Source organism: Sorex fumeus, unplaced genomic scaffold (assembly GCF_029834395.1).
Source record: "Sorex fumeus unplaced genomic scaffold, SorFum_2.1 ptg000008l, whole genome shotgun sequence".
NCBI lineage: Eukaryota > Metazoa > Chordata > Mammalia > Eulipotyphla > Soricidae > Sorex > Sorex fumeus.
In genome coordinates, this window is record NW_026606065.1 from 30,941,277 (window position 1) to 30,958,030 (window position 16,754).

Below are 16,754 nucleotides of genomic sequence, written 5' to 3' on the forward strand. Positions count from 1 at the left end.
GGGGTCGAGGGAGGGGAAACACTGCAGGGATTCCCGCTCCCCCCCACCCCCAACAGCTGCCCAGCTCCAAGGGCCACGCTTCCAAATCCAGGCACACGCAAACACACATGCATGCATGCAGGCAGGCATTGCATGCGCGCGCGCGCGTACACACACACACACACACACACACACACACACACACACACACACATCCCACTCCCTCCCTCCAGGGTCTGGCCGGATCACATCTAAAGTTTCCGGAACTCAAATCATAAAACCACCATCAGAAGTTGTTGTTTTGAAATGCTCGCCACAAAGGGGAGGGGGGGGGCGGGTGGGGTGGCGGGGGTGGGGGGGAAATCTGGCTTTAAAAAAAAAAATCAATAAAGGGGGAAAAGCTGCGGGGGGGCGGGAAGGGGGGGAGAGGGGCGGGTAAAGCAACTTTGTTCCCCAGAAAGGCCAGCGTCGGAGAGAGCCGCGAATGGAACTTGGGCGGAGAGGGTGTGTTCGTCTTTGTCACTCCACGGGGTGCGAGCGCCGCGCGTGGGCGAGCCGGGCACTGGGCAGCGCGGCGGCCACCCCCCTCCCCTTCCCTTCCCTCTGCGCCCCCAACGCCCCCGCCCCCAGCGCCCCCGGTGGGGGAACCCCCTTCCCGGGCGGCCCGGGCTGCAGGCGCCAGGCTGGGGAGCGGCGCGGGGTCGCTGTCACCGCGCGGGCCTGCCGCGCGCCGCGGGGAGGGTGGAGGCGAGAGGGGGCGCGCCCCGCCCCGCCGCCCCGCCGCCCGCGATCGGGCCTCCCCCAGCGGGTCGGGGCGCGGCGGGGGTCCCCGGGGCCGGACCCCGCGGGCCGCACACCTGCCCGCGCCCAGCGCCCCGCGGCCCCGCGCGCCCCCCCGCCGCCACCGCATTGTTCCTACCTCGCGCGCCGGCGGCCGGGCTGGGCTCGGGCGGGCACCGCGGCCTCGGCTATTAATACCCGCGGGCCGGGCGCCGGCCGGGCCCTCGGAGGTGGCGCGGGGCGGACGGAGGGCGGAGCCGGCGTGTCCCCGCCCCGCGCCCCCCCCCCCCCCCCCGGCGGCCGGCAGGTGCGCCCCCGGCCCGGCCCCCGCGCCCGAGCCGGGCCACTGGCCGCGCGCTCCAAGCCGCCGGCCCCCGCACCGCCCCCTGCGCCGCTCCCGGGGCTTTAATCCCCCCGGGCCGCGGCCGGCGCCCACCCCGCGCCTCGGCGAATCCCACTGCGGTGCCCGCCCTCCCCGCCGCCTCCCCCACCCACCCGCCCCCAACTCGGTCCCCTGCGGCGCGGGACTGGGACCCCCCCCTCCCCCAACCACCACCACCACCAACACACACCCCGGCAGGGGCGGCTTTGCAGATTTTTTTTTTGGTCACCTTGGAGATTTCCGGAACTGGACGAAGGGGTTCCCGGGAGGCCGGCACCTAAGCGCGACCCAAGTCGCTGTCCCCACCCACCCGGCCCGGAGCTGCGCCGGCCTCTCCACGCCCCTTTCCTGCCGGATCGGACGTGATGGGGAGAAGGCGCGCTTTTCGCTTACCGCGGCTTCCCAGCGACTAGCCCCACCGCGTCCAGCTGGCGAGTGCTAAATATAAATGTCTTCACCATAAAAAAAAAAAAAAGGAAAAAAGAAGAAAGGAAAAAGCAAGCAAATTCTTGGGCGCCGCCCCACCTGATCAGCGTCTCCCGATCAGGAGAATGACCTTCAAATGCATTGCCAGACCCCAGGCCCAGATTTTTCGCGTTCTGCCGGTCTGGAACGGGGGTTCGAGTAGGCTGTGGGGGGCGTGGCCGGGGTGGGGACATACCTGGCGTGCTGGGGGCAGATCCTGTGATTGCTCTGGGGGCCCTATGGTGCCAGGCATCTAACCCAGCTTCCACATCAGCCATTAATTAGCACATCAGCCAGCTCCTGGAATTCTTTTTTTTTTTTTTTTAAAAAAAGGGGGGGGGCGGGAAAAGCCTCTTGGGGAGCGGTGGCACAGCAGAGGTGCTCAGGACTTACTCCTGGTTCTGTACTCAAAGATCACTCCTGGCAATAGCACAGCGGGTAGAGCGTTTGCTTTGCACGCGGCCGACCCGGGTTCCATTCCCAGCATCCCATATGGTCCCCGGAGCACCGCCAGGAGTGATTCCTGAGAGCAAAGCCAGGAGTAACCCCTGAGCATCTCCGGGTGTGACCCAAAAAGAAAAAAAAATCACTCCTGGCTATGCTCAGGGGGTGGGTGCATGGGGGAGCTAGCTGGGTGCACTGCATGCCAGGCAAGCGTCTCTACTAGTCTGCAGTGTTTCTGGAGCTAGAATACCGCAAGTTCATCATTCGCCTTGCACTGGGCCAACCCAGGTTCACCACTGACACCACTTAAGTCCCCCAGCACCACCAGGAATGATCCCAGAGCTCAGAGCCGGGAGTAAGCCCTAAGCGTCTCCTGCTGTGGCACCAAAAACCAAAACAACAAAAACAAGCACACTGGTATTTTATGTTGTTGCTGGTTTTTGGGCCACACCCAGTGGTGCTCAGGATCTATTCCTGGCTCTGCATTCAGGGATCACTTCCGGTAGTGCTCGGAGGATCAGAAGAGGTGCTGCAGCTGCATGCAGAGTAAGCACCATACCCATTTTTTTTTATCTTTCCGGCCCTCACTGATACTTTTCTTAATGAGTTAATTCCAGAAATAGAAAACTGTATCTTTTTAATTTTTTTGTGATACCATTGCTTTGCACAAGTTTTAACTGTGCATCATTTAAAGTCATGTATATATACACGACAAGAAGTTTAGCACTGGAAGTCCAATCCAGCCACACAGCTGGCACCATTCATTCGATTCACCCACTTCCCTTTCCTTCAGTCACCACTAATCTGTCTTCTAGTCTAAATATGTGCTTTTCTTTCTAATTTATTCATTTGCTCATTTCTTCCTTATGGAATACATCAGTGAAATCACCCAGTCTTTGTCTTCATCCATCTAGCTTATCTCATGTAGGATAACAATCTTTAGATCTGATCATGTTATTGCAAGTGTCAGGAGTTCATCTTTTTCATCACTGTGTAGTTTTCCTCGGGGTGTGTAGATAACCTTGTTATCCTTTCACTCATCGGTGGGCATTTCTGTTGTTTCCAACTCCTGGTAATTGTGACTAAGAGCTTTTTTCAGATTTTGACAGGTTCCCAGAGAGCCCTGATAGCGGTTTATATTTTGGAGACTTCAATATCAGGGTAATGGGTCTCAATGTTATCAAAGGCTTAAACTTAAGAGTTACAAACCCTCACCACTTAAACTTCACCCTAGTCAAGTGAATTGGGATTTCTGGTTAGAACCAGGCACCACCCTCTTTCAAAGTCAGGTGTAAGAACCCTTGCTAAGACCATCGGTCTTCAATCACCGGCCCACAGAACAATGCTGGTCCACCAGGGTACAAAGGTCAAAACCACTGGGGTTTATGCCTTTGTTATAACTACTGCACTGTGATGAGGCACACATGCCTGTCCGTGGGTGTGAAAAGATTGTAGAAAGGCTGGAGTGATAGTACAGCAGGGAGAGCATTTGCCTTGCACATACCGACACGGGTTCAATCCCCAGTATCCTGTAGGGTCCCCTGAGTGATCCCTGAGTTCAGCTCTAGGACTGAGCCTTGAGCATTGCTGAGTGTGACTCAAAACCTTTTCTTTAAAAGGTCGAAAAGCTTTGCTTTAGGCGGCATTTTTCAAACGCTATTATACGCTCATTACAAGGCAGACTCGGGCACATGTGCCTGGCCTGGGTTTCTGAGCCTTCCCATGTGTAGCCCCCAGCATCCCTAGGGTGACACCGATGAGGTCTCTGGATTTCCTGACAACTGCTTGGGAAAACCCACCCCTCAAATATGAAAAATGAGAAAAAGCAGATCCTGGAAGGTTCCGACAGCCAAGCCGCTATTGTTCTGGTAAATTCCAAGCTGTTGAGTTTTCTGCAGTTCAGGCTCTCGGCTAGGGAGCAAGCAGGTAAGAGACCTCACAGCTAAAGACAAAAGGCGACAGAAACCACAGAGATTGTGAGAAGTGGAATCAGCTCAGGCACCAGCCTTTCTGGAAGACTTTTTCTTTTTTGTTTGGTGCTGTGGACGGAACCCAGGGTTTCAGCATGTGGGTCCCCAGCTCTGCCACAGAGCCACACCCCCGGGCCCTGGGAACAGACGCTTTCTATGTACTAGAGCGTTTCAACTTCTGTCTCTATAGATTTGTTTTATTTTGCTGTTCAAACACACACACACAGGATCGTAATACACACATGACTTCTGGTGTGGTTTATTAATAGTCCCAAGTGACACTGACTTTTCAAGGAAGTGAAGAGAATGTTTTTGCCAGCAGGGGAAGTGATTACAGAGTGGGGTGAGGGCAGGCTTGGGGACTTGCAGCTGGAAGAAGCTCAGGACTCCCCTTTCAGCTTGCACAGACAGCCTGTGTTTTGCACTTAATCGAAGTGGAAGCCCTTTATAAATTCCTGCCCGGCAGCTGAGGAGATCTGACCTGGGGGTTTGCACCCAGGTGATCATCCCTGTGAAGGAATGTCTGGCTAGCTCTTGGGCTCTCTGAATTTGGCCCTCCTTTCGTCCCCTCTGGCCCTATGAGGTACCATGGAGCGGACCCCAATCCGCGTTGAGGAGTGACATCATTTGTAACTTTCCCTTTTATTCATTTATGTCAGTCACCCTGGGCAACTGTGCATGGTAGCTGACGAAACAGGGGGTGGGGGGGTCTAGAGGGCTGCACGGAGGGGCTTCTCTGTATCCTCCATCCCTCTGTCTTGACTCTTAGAGGTGGCTGACCCACCAGATCCCAGTCTCTCAGTAAATCCTAGCTCAAATCATTTCTAAGTGATCACGTGTCACAGTGAAATAAATCTACTTATACCATAGTCAGTATTCAATAAGTACCTGATTCCATAATGTCTGCCCACTTCACCACCACCACCATCATCATCATCACTACCACTGTTGTCATCAGCAGCAGCAGCCCTGCCAGTACCATCACCATCACCACCAACACCATCACTATCACTATCAGTACCTTCACCATCACTACCATCACTGCCCCCATCAATAGCATCACCATTACCACCATCAATACATCACCAACACCTTCACTACCATCACCATCACCATCATCACCACTGTCACCATCACCACTATCACCACCATCACCACCATCACCATCAGTGCCACCCACCAATACCATCACTACCATCACCACCATCACTGCCACCATCAACACCATCACTGTTACCACCACTAACACCACATCACCAACACCATCACTACCATCACCACATCACCAACACCATCACTACCATCACCACCATCAACAGCATCATTACCACTGTTATCATCATCACCATCAGCACTGCCAATACCATCACCATCACCACCAACACCATCACCATCACCACCATCACCATCACCATCACCACCATCACCATCACCATCACCACCATCACTACCATCACCATCACCACTATCACCATCATCACCACCATTACTGCCACCATCACCATCAACAGCATCACTACCACCTTCAGTACCAACACCACCACCATCACCACCGCCACCATCATCACCATCACCACCTCTCCATCCATCTTTCCCTGTCACTATCACCAAAATCACCACTAAGACTATCTCAACTGGGGCCAGAGCTATAGTACAGTGGGTAGGGCGTTTGCCTTGCACGCAACCCACCCGAGTTCAATCCCTGGCATCCTGTACAGTCCCTCAAGCACTGTCAGGAGTAATTCCTGAGTGCAGAGCCAATAGTAACCCCTGAGCATCAAAGGGTGTGACCCAAAAAGACAAAAGAAAAAAAAAGACCTGTCAGCCACGAGCACCGTCTCTCACTGCCATGTCCAGCATCCACAAGAGTCTCCGGGTTGAGGGCAGCACTCCTGGGGAGGGCAACTGCGCCATCGGTAAACTGAAGGCCCCCATAAAAACCTCAGATGCAGAAGAGGGGACTCGTCTAAAGCCTGGTTCTGGGCCATACTGGCGTGGTCTTGGCATTCCCGGGAGTGGGCAGGGCCTATTGACAGAGCCGCACCCCCTCTGCATCACTGCCATGACAGCTTGCCATGCTGGCTGCCAAACCCAACTTCTGTCCAGTGGGGGTGTCCTTTGGAGGATTCTGCAGGCAAGTGAGAGAAGAGGACCGCCTACAATAGCTCAGGAGAAAAGAAGACTCTTGCCCTGGGGCACCGAGTCCCAGGACAGCCACTCAAGCGAACCCTGAAGGGGCCCGTCCCTGCCACACCTCACAGAGGCAGCAGCACCGGGAGAAGCCTGAACCCTGGGGCCCTGCCAATGGGCTCTGGACTGATGGAAAGTCCTGAGGAGCTGCCATGGCCTCAGCCCTGGTTCACACACCCAATACTACATACGATCACTCCTGGGCACAGTGTGGGCGGCAATAGCCCTTGCATCCCACTGGGTGTGGCCCCAAACGAAAACAATAAAATTAAACTGGGGCCTGAGAGATGGCACAGGGGTTACACTGCTTGCCTTGAATGCGAGAGACCCTGGTTTGATCCCCAGCACTGCATTCCCCTCCCCTCCTCCACCAGCACTGCCAGCAGCAACTCAGAGCACAGGAGTCGGGAGTAGTCCCCGAGCACTGCCAGGTGTCACTCCCAAGCAGATGCATTGAGCAAATACAAAACAAAGACGAATAAAATGACTAAACTCAAACAAGCCTCCCCCCACCCCGAAGTCAACGGGAAGCATCAGAAATGTCAGGAAACATGAAACCTCAGAGCCCCACATCTCAGCAGCCCAGCAGGTGGTCCTTCCACTCTGGGGAGCCCCAGCTCCCCCCCCCACCCCCATGAGGCACCCAGAGAGCCCTGTCTCTCAGAGTTGCTGCTCTTTCGTGGGACCAGCAGGCCCTGAGTTGCGCAGGAAGCATCTGACAGAGCAGACACAGAAGGTCATGAAACTGCGAGCACACAAGAAGGGTTCTAGAAGGTTCTCGCTGCAGGAAGGGGACTGGGGTGGTGAGGAAATCAGAGAGGAGGAGGAGGAAGAGGAGGAGGAGGAGGGGGAGAGAGAGAGAGAGAGAGAGAGAGAGAGAGAGAAGAGAATAGGAATGAAGTGTGTAGACATTCCACAATTAGCCACCAAGTGTCAGGGTTCCCCCCCTCCCTGCCTCATTGGTCCATGCTTAAGTTGAGCCTTGGACCCTCTGACTGTTCTCTCACATGGCTGGGGCACTGACGCAGCAACCAAGGGAAAGGAAGCGACTGACCCAGTGTGGGGAGATGCCAGGCCCTCTCCAGCACCTTCCTTGCACACGCTTGCCCATCAAGGCTGAGCTCTCTGCCAACACCCTTGAGGCCCAGAGCCAAGCTGAGCCCCAGTGGACAGCCCAAGACAGATAGCCATCTCTCCCCCTCACTGTCCCGGCTCTCTCCTCCGAGGGCCAAGAAGGCGTCCGCGAGGGTCCTCCAGCCCACACTGATCCCGTCCCAGCCACTTGACACCACCCCCTGCAAGACCCCAGAGCAGAGCAGAGCAGAGCCCCCCCCAGGTGCCATTTCCAGAATTCCTGGTCCTTGTAGCCTGTGATGAAACAGTCCCTTCCCACCACCGCCCCCTGACCTGGCCCTACTGACTTCACATTTTCACACTTGTCACTCTTCGAGGTGAAATGACATCTCGTTTGTGTTTTGTTCTTATTTTTTCATGAGTCTTTCTGTATCCAGGCACTTGCATTTACATCCTTTGGTCCTCTGTTTTGGTTTGGAGGGGCGCACCTGCACTTCTCGGGGGCCCCTGGCAGCACTCAGGAGGCCTGTGCCGGTCAAGCCCAGGGCTCCGGCCCTTGGAGTCAGCTCCCCATTTTTTCTGCGGGGGTACATCTGGTTGTGGTCAGGGCTTACTCCTGGTTCTGCTCTTAGGGGTCACTCCTGGCAGCTCTGGAGACCAGATGGGATGCCAGGGATTGAACCCGGGTCAGAGGCGTGCAAGGCAAATGTTCTTCCTGCGGTCCTATCTCTCTGCTATCCTATCCCCAGCTTCCATTTTGGACATTGGATTATTTGTCCTTCCTCTTAGGGTCATGAACCCCTAGATGTTGGGTGGGGTGCAGTGGGGGAGGATAAGTCATGCATGTAGGGGCCCTATTCACTCCCCAGAAGTCCCCCCATTTTTATATATTAAGGAAAATAGCCCTTGACTCTCCTGTTAGAAATGTATTTTGGTTTCAGATACAGTTTTTCTTTTTTTGCAGAAAGTTCTTAATTTTCCATGTCAGAATGATCAATGTTTGTTGTTGGTTTTTTTAATATATAAATTTCTTTTTTTTAATATATAAATTTCATGGGTTTTTTTCAACGCTCACTAAAAGGTCTTTTTTCAAGCTTTTCTTTTCTAAAATCCATATTTTAATACTTCAACAGTTTGGTGGGGGGGCTGTTTTGGTTTTAGTTTTGGACCACACCTGGCTGTGCTCAAGGCTTACTCCTGGGTCTGTGCTCAGGGACTCCACCCAGTGGGCTCAGGGGACTGTGTGGGGTACCAGGGAAACTCCCCCCAGCCACATACAAGAACTTCACCTCGGTACTAGCTCTCTGATCCCAAGATTTTTTTTTCTTTTTGGGTCACACCCGGCGATGCTCAGGGGTTACTCCTGGCTCATGCACACAGGAATTACTCCTGGCAGTGCTCCGGGGACCATATGGGATGCTGGGAATTGAACTGAACCTGGGTCGGTCATGTTGGCTACGTGCAAGGCAAACGCCCTACCCGCTGTGCTATCGCTCCAGTCCCCCCCCCAAGTTTTGTTTTTATGTCCTATCATTGATTCATACAATTACTTTGATACATGAAAGGAATATGGATCAACTTTTCTTTTTTCCAAATAGTTAAACAGATACCTTGATAAACGGTCTCATACACGGTTGAAATGCCAAGTTTGTTGCCCCAGAGAGCGGGAATACTTTTCCACTGCTATCTGCTTCTGTCCCCAAGTTGGAATGTTGGTTTCCTTGCATCAAAATAGAATCTGGTCTTTGATAAAACTGAGACCCCCCTTCTCTAATAATTAACGCCACATTTTTCTGCTTTGTCTTATATATTTGGTTTTCCAGATGAACGTGAGTATTATTTGTAAACCTGGTCACTTTGCAATTTTTGTAAAGTTGGCTTTGGAGTGTCGGCCCTTCAAATCCTTACTGAATTTCTTCTTTTTTAATTTGTAACAATGGTAAATGTGAAAACATACTGCTTCCAGGACCAGAGAGAATATTAACTCCTTTCACACATCAGCTCTGTGAAGTAGAATCTTTTGTTAGCCCCAGCGGAGGACACTGAAGCACAGAGAGGCTAAGTCACGTACTCAGAGTTACACAGTTTGAAAATGGCAGGGAAGGGGCTTCGAACTCAAACCGGCAGCTGAAGAGGCTGTGTTCTCACCACTGGGTCTCAATCTTCATAAATCCAAGGATTAAAAACATCACTTCTGATAGAAAATAGACTAGGATTAAAACAATAAGGTGAGGACTTTTGGGCTGCAGGAACAGTTCAGTAGATAAGGTGCTTGCCTTGCATGATGCCAACCCATGTCCCGTCACCGGCATCCCATATGGCCCCTGGTGCTCCACCAAAACAGATCCCCAAGCCCAGCATCAGTAGTTAGCCCTGAGCACCTGTTTTGTGGCCCAAAAACTAAGCAAGAAAAAACAATGACTGCTTGTCGTATGTTTTTCACTGCTCTTTCCCAAGGAGAAATTGAAGAGCTAGCAGAGAAAGATCACCACCTGCAGTCGCTTTGGACCTGACCTGGGTCCTGCTGGTGCCCAGGGAGTGAAATGATGTTCGAGGGGAAGACAGATCATGGGAGACGGTGTCTGGAAGCATCTTCATGTCACATGCACTGGGAGTTGAGAGTAGGGATAGAGGAAAGGCCAGCAACACACACTCACACACACACACACTCACACTCACACACATACACACTCACATGCATTCACACACACTCACCATACTCACACACATGCACACACACTCACGCACACACTCACATACACATATGCACACTCTCATACACACACTCACTCACATACATACTCACACATAGTCATACACACACTCACACTCATACACACACTCACACATTCACACACACTCACAACACTCATTCACACACTCAGTCACACACACTCACACATACACACTCACGCACTCACACTCACACTCACATACATTCACACACTCACGCACTCACACTCACACTCACACACTCGCACACGTAATCAACAGAAGCATCTATTACATGTGATGTACCTGGGCACGTAATCAAGTGCGAGGACAGATGTCCATCAGAGGCAAATGGGAAAAGGGCGGATACACACTCCCACTCTCACACACACAGACTTGCTAACGCACACGTGGCCGTAAGCAAGACTGCAAATCCCTGAGTGCAGTCACACCCACTCGGGTGGCATTCCACTCACACTAGCGACGTGACTAGCCCTTTCTTTGCATTGAACCTCCAGGCCTGGAGTGAAGGTTGGGAGGAGGGTGGAGGGGGCCGTTAAGGTGATTCAAGACTGACCCCAGTTCTATCTCCAGCACCTCATATAGTCTCCACCAGGGGTCGCTGCTGAACACGGAGTCGGGAACAGCCCCTGAGCCCTGCCAGGTGAGGTACCCAAACACACACACACACACACACACACACACACACACACACACACACACACACATTGCTAAGCTTGGAAAGATGCCCTCGTCGAAGTTTGCCAAGGATGTGGAGCGAACGCAAGTCGGCAGTGATGATGAAAAGGTAAACTGAGTCACACACCCCCCCCCCCCCCCCGGAAGAAAGTCTGTCCGTTTCTGCTCAAGGTAGATGCTCTCGGCCAGACCCAGCAGCTCTACTCTATCCCACGGACCTGAAGAAAGTGGAAATCCACATCCACACCAAGACTGGCACCAAAAAGCTCAGAGCAGTTTCACTCCTAAAACTAAAGCGACCTGGAAACAAACAGGAACCAAACACCACCCCTCCCACCTCCCCCGCCCCCCAGGAGGAGAGAGACTCTGCCCGGTGTGGAGTCGTACTTGTCCGATGAAAGGTACGTCCCGACACACAAGGTGCATATTGTTTCAGCATGCGCGAAGGTCAGCAAATGCAGGAGAAGAAAGGGGGATTGTCTTCAGCTGAGGGTGGAAACTGGCTTGAGGGATGACGAGTTTCCTGGGGCGACGGTGATCTTCCTTATCGAGATCAGGTTTGGGATTTTACGCATGAATTTGTCACACACTCACACACATGAGTGAAATGAATTTGTCACACACACACACAGGGAATGAAATGATGTTCGAGGGGAGAGACAGATCACGGGAGACGGTGTCTGGAAGCATCTTCATCTCACATGCACTAAAGTTGAGAGTAGGGATAGAGGAAAGGCCAGCAATACACACACTCACACACACACTTACACACTTACACCCAGGGAAGAGACAGGGGAGACCGATGCTTCATTCGTAACCGGCCACGTTGGTGGGAAGGAAACCAAATGAATCCTAGGGAAGGCTGAGCAGGAAGGGAAGCAGGGAGAGAAAAGTGCTCTTAGCATTTCCCCTGAAACGCTTTTGAAACTCAAGTTAGTAATGAACGGACAGAGAATAGCTGGGTGACTGAGGAGAACAAAATGTTCATTGTCAGGGCTGGGGCCATAGTACAGAGGGGAGGGCACTTGCCCTGCGTGCAGCTGACCCCGGTTCAATCCCCAGCACCCCGAGGGTCCCCCAAACTCGCCAGGAGTGATTCCTGAACACAAGCCAGGAGTTAGCCCTGAGCCCCATTGGGTATGCCCCCTCCCAAAACAAATGATAAGAAGAAAATAAAGAAAAAGATTTTTTTATATAGGAGCTTCTACTGATAGCTAGTCATTCCTTCAGGCTTCTTGTAAGACTGAGGCTAACAAAATTTCTTTTTTTTTTTTTCTTTCACTTCTCTTTGATTTGGGAGTCATACTGGCTCTGTACTCAGGGGGCTCCTGACGATGCTTAGGGAACCACAGGCAATTCTGGGGTCAAATTTAGGTGCATTGAGACCAAGGCAAATGCCTTACTCCTATACTATCTCCCTGGCCCCTTCCTTCCTCCTTCCTCCCTCCCTTCCTCCCTTCCCCCCTCCCTCCCTCCCTCCTACCCTCTCTCCCTCCTACCCTCTCTGCCTCTCTCCTACCCTCATCCTTCCCTCCCTTCCTCCTTCCTTCCTTCATTCCTTCATTCCTTCCTTCCTCCCTCCCTCCCTTTCTTTTTCCTTCCTTCCTTCCTTCCTTCCTTCCTTCCTTCCTTCCTCCCTTTCTTCCTTCCTTCTTTCCTCCTTCCTCCCTTTCTTCTTTCCTTCCTCTTTCCTTCATTTCTTCCTTCCTTTCTTCTTTCCTTCCTCCTTCCTTCATTTCTTCCTTCCTTTCTTCTTTCCTTCCTCCTTCCTTCATTTCTTCTTTCCTTTTCCCTTCCTTTCTTCTTTTCTTCTCTCCTTCCTTCCCTCCTCATCTCCTTTTTTCTTTCTCTTTCCTTCCTTCCTCCCTTCCTTCTTCCTTCCTTCCCTCCCTCCTTCCTCCCTTCCTTCCTGAATTCCCTTCTTCCTTGTCTCCTCCCTTCTTCCTTCTTTCCTTTCCTACTTCCTTCTTTCCTGAATCTCCTCCTTCCCTCTCTTTCCTTTTCCCTTCTTTCCCTCCCTCCCTCCCTCCCCTTTCTCCCTCCCTCCCTCCTTCCTTCCTTCCTTCCTTCCTTCCTTCCTTCCTTCCTTCCTTCCTACTTTCCTTCTTTCCTACTTTCCTTCCCTCCTCCCTACCTTCCTTCTTCCCTTCCTCCCTTCCTCCCTTTCTTCCTTCTTCCCTTCCTCCCTTCCTCCCTTCCTCCCTTCATCTCACACACACAGAGCTCACAACTCCTCCTTGAATCCCTCCCGCCCCTCTCTCCTATCTGCAGTCTTTTCAGGGAGAACTCTTCCATTTCCCCAAGGACTTCCCCTTCCTAGCGTTTCCGACCTACTCATTTAAATAACTTTCCGCCACCAAGAACCTCAGAATGCTCTCCTTGGCCATCTTAGGATAATTGTTGGCTGATTACTCCTAAATTTTTCTTCAGCTCTCACAAATTAGTCATCAAACAGATTCATACTGTAATTAACTTGCAGCTTGAGTTTTTTCCATGATAACATTAACAGATGTGAACCCCCTCCCCTCCCCGAGGTGGAAATTACTCTCGATTTGTTTCCAAATTCAGTTGCACCAAAAAGATCATTTTAACCCATTTCCATCTTAACTTCCACCCACCAGGGAGGAATAAACTCAACCCACATTCTTGGGGGACTTGTCATACCCACGCCTCCTGCAGGATCGCAGGGTACCAGTAATCGGGGGTGCAGCAAGATGATAGGGTGAGCCTGTGGGCCTGACCCTCTGTCCCGTAGCTCCATCCAGGCCCTGCTTAGGGTGGGGATGGGGGGGCTGTGGCAAGACTGGGGGTGCATATGCATTATGCATTAGAGCCCTGTGCCCTTGTGGAGCCTACAAAGCCCTTTTTCCAATCTAGAGGAACTCCCTTCTTCTTCTTTTTTTGGGGGGGGGTCACACCTGGCGATGCTCAGGGCTTACTCCTGGCTTTGCACTCAGGAATTACTCCTGGCAATGCTCGGAGACCCTATTGGATGCTGTGAATCGAACTCAGGTTGGCCGTGTGCAAGGCAAACGCCTTCCCCACTGTGCTATCACTCTGGCCTCAGAAATCCCTTCTTTTCTTGTTTCCTTCCCAGCATAACTTGGCTCTGTTGTCAAAGAACATCAACTGGGGCTGGGCTTCTGCTTTTGAAAATAGGAATATGTTAGTTACCTTTGCACCATCTGTTTGCATATTCCACAGATCCCTGCAGACCTGTGCCTGACTGGGAGTGGGCAGCACGCAGCCAGGGTGAACAGGTCGCTAGTGGCAAGCGTGGTTCTGTGCAGGAGTAGCCGGCAGGCAGGGCTGGGGAGCCCTCCGGAGGGAGAGACGCACTAAGTAAGCAGTGAGCTGAGACACTGAGACAGAGAGGCAGGAGGCAGACTGTGGGAAAGGTCTCAGAGGGTTTGTTCCAGAATTGCTCTTGTCAATACTCTATTGAAATATTAATTACACTGAATTCATTACCTTGCCATAGCTTGGCCCCGGCTGTCAAGCGTCTGGGAGAATATGTACATTTGAGGGACCCCTCTTTTCTGTTTCAATGACTCTGGAGGGATGTTTTCTCACATAAAACAATAGTTAATTCCTGTTTCCTGTTTTCAAAATTGCTTACTAATTGCCTTGGAGGGTAGAGTTTGTCATGAGTTATCTCTTCTGATGTTGACGTGGGGGTGGGGTGGCGTTTGGGTCATACTAGGGCAGTGCTCAGATCTGATTCAGGGTTCTACACTCAGAGTCATTCCTGGTGGGCTCAGGGGACTGTATGAGGTGCTGGGGATTGAACCCCGGTCAGCTGCACGCAAAGCAAGAGCTCTATCTGCTATACTATCACTCCGGCTTCTCTTCTAATGTTGAAAGAGAACCAACTTTGAATGAGATTTTCCTCGTGTGTGTGTGTGTGTGTGTGTATGTGTGTGTGTGTATGTGTGTGTGTGCTTCTTTGGAGACACAATTTTAGATTAGTTGCCTTCCTCCTTCATTTCCTAAGCCCTGGGAAAAGTGAGCACAAACAACACCTATTTGTGTATGGCCATAAGAATCACACAGTGAGTAGGGCGTTTGCCTTGCACGCGACCGAACTGGGTTCGGTTCCCAGCATCCCATATGGTCTCCCGAGCACCGCCAGGGGTAATTCCTGAGTGCAGAGCCAGGAGTAACCCCTGAGCATCGCGGGGTGTGATCCAAAAAGGCAAAAAAAAAAAAAAAAGAATCACACAAGTCATTTAGTAACCTGGTTGTTACATGTTATATGTTATATGTATCCTATTGTTGCTTTCATGAGGGGTAAACTGAGTTTTCTCTATTGTCCTGAACCAGAAGAATTTCAAAGGAGAGGCTGGATAGATACTCCGGCAGGTGGGGTCTTTGCCTTGCACACAAGCTGACCAGAGTTCCAGTCCCGAATACTGCCACAGATGATCCCTGAGCACCGAGCCAAGAATAAACCTTAAGCACTGTTAGGCATGGCTGCAACAAACAAAAAATCACAACCATGGCAAGAAAAAAGGGTTGAATGTTGAGAGGTCTGAGAAATAGTACAGCAAGGGAGGGCATTTGTCTTGCACAGGGCCAGACCCACGTTCCAGCCCACGCATCCCATATGGTTCCCCAAGCACCACCAGGAGTAATTGCTGAGTGCAGAGCCAGGAGTAACCCCTGAGCATCACCGGTGTAGGCCAATAACAAAACAAAACTCAAAGGGTTGATTCTGGAGTGACATGATTTATTTTCAATGAACCCAAAATGTTGTATGATTGTCACCCCGGAGAGTATTGGGGGTGGCAGAGAAGCAGATGTTCGAGCAAAATTAAGCCTCAGTGTTTTCAGCAACACTGGAGTCTATGTTACACTGATCTGGGGCATGGTGATGGAGTCGATGTTACGCTGATACAGGGCGTGGATCTATCTTGTGGGCCACCCAGAGGGGGGAAGGAAGGAGATTCTGTGAGGACACTGATTCCCACAGAGCATGATGGCTTGGTTTAGGGTGGCTACAAGAAAATCAGTTGAAGGTTACTGTCAAAGCACTCTGTCCCCAGAAACCCCACCCAGGGGGAGCTTCCCCTCCCCCTAGCTAGGAAAGTCAAAAGAGATGACACCCAAACCCACCCCTTTTGGAGTGTTCATACTTGGACCAAAGGAAACAATCAAGAAATTCAAAAGCAGACGGGGCTGGAGCAATAGCACAGCGGGCAGGGCGTTTGTCTTGCACGCAGCTGACCTAGGTTCGATTCCCAGCATCCCATATGGTCCCCCGAGCACCGCCAGGAGTCATTCCTGAGTGCATGAGCCAGGAGTAACTCCTGTGCATCGCCCGGTGTGACCCAAAAAGGAAAAAAAAAAAAGAAATTCAAAAGCAGAATGGGAGAAAATATTTTAAGTCATATATCTGGCAAGCCACTAATATCATATATATACATATATATATAATTCATACAACTGAATAATAACCCCCCCGGTAACTCAATTAAAAATGGGCAAATAATGGGTATGTGAAAAATGCTATTCATCCCTTATCTTCAGGGAAATGCAAATCAAAACAACAATGAGATATTATCTCATACCAGTGAGACTGGCACATATCACAAAGAACAGAAAGAAGCAGTGTCGGCATGGATGTGGGGGAGAAGGAACCGTCATCTACTGCTGGTGGGACTGTTGGCTGGTGCAAGCTCGTTGGGAAACAATATGGATGCTTCTCTAAAAACCAAGAACTGAATTTCCATTTGACCCAGCAATTCCACTTCCTGGCATCAACCCCAAAGCCCCCAAATACTATTCTATGCCAAAAAAAAAAAAAACCCCTGCACTCCTATGTTTATTCACTATTCACTACGTAGCACTATTCACAATAACCAAATCTGGAAATGGCCCAACTGTCCAAGAACAGACAAGTGGATAAAGAATCTACAGTCCATACACTCAGAGCAATACTGCTTGGCTGCAAGAGAAGGTTACTTAGTGCCTATATAGCAAACCATGACACCCAAAAAGAGAGAGAGAGTAAGAGGGAATGTTTCTAGCACAGAGGCAGGGAGTAGGAAGGGGTGGGG

The 16,754-nt window shown here is 51.5% G+C and overlaps 2 protein-coding genes across 4 annotated transcripts in view; one reads left to right on the forward strand and one right to left on the reverse strand.

Annotated features, from left to right (window-relative positions):
* Positions 1-1,488, reverse strand: part of FARP1 (FERM, ARH/RhoGEF and pleckstrin domain protein 1) — a 253,166-nt gene extending 251,678 nt beyond the window's left edge. For 2 of the 3 annotated variants that reach the window (XM_056108862.1, XM_056108844.1), the window contains exon 1: positions 899-1,014. The gene's annotated coding sequence lies outside the window, so the exon portion shown is untranslated. Of the gene's footprint in view, positions 1-898; positions 1,015-1,370 lie in introns of those variants that run through there. The other variant, XM_056108853.1, reaches the window with a different exon arrangement.
* STK24 (serine/threonine kinase 24) overlaps positions 1-16,342 on the forward strand; it is a 314,684-nt gene extending 298,342 nt beyond the window's left edge. Inside the window, exon 11 of the mRNA XM_056108888.1 lies at positions 16,332-16,342. The gene's annotated coding sequence lies outside the window, so the exon portion shown is untranslated. The remainder of the gene's footprint in view (positions 1-16,331) is intronic.
* The last annotated feature ends 412 nt before the right edge of the window (positions 16,343-16,754 follow it).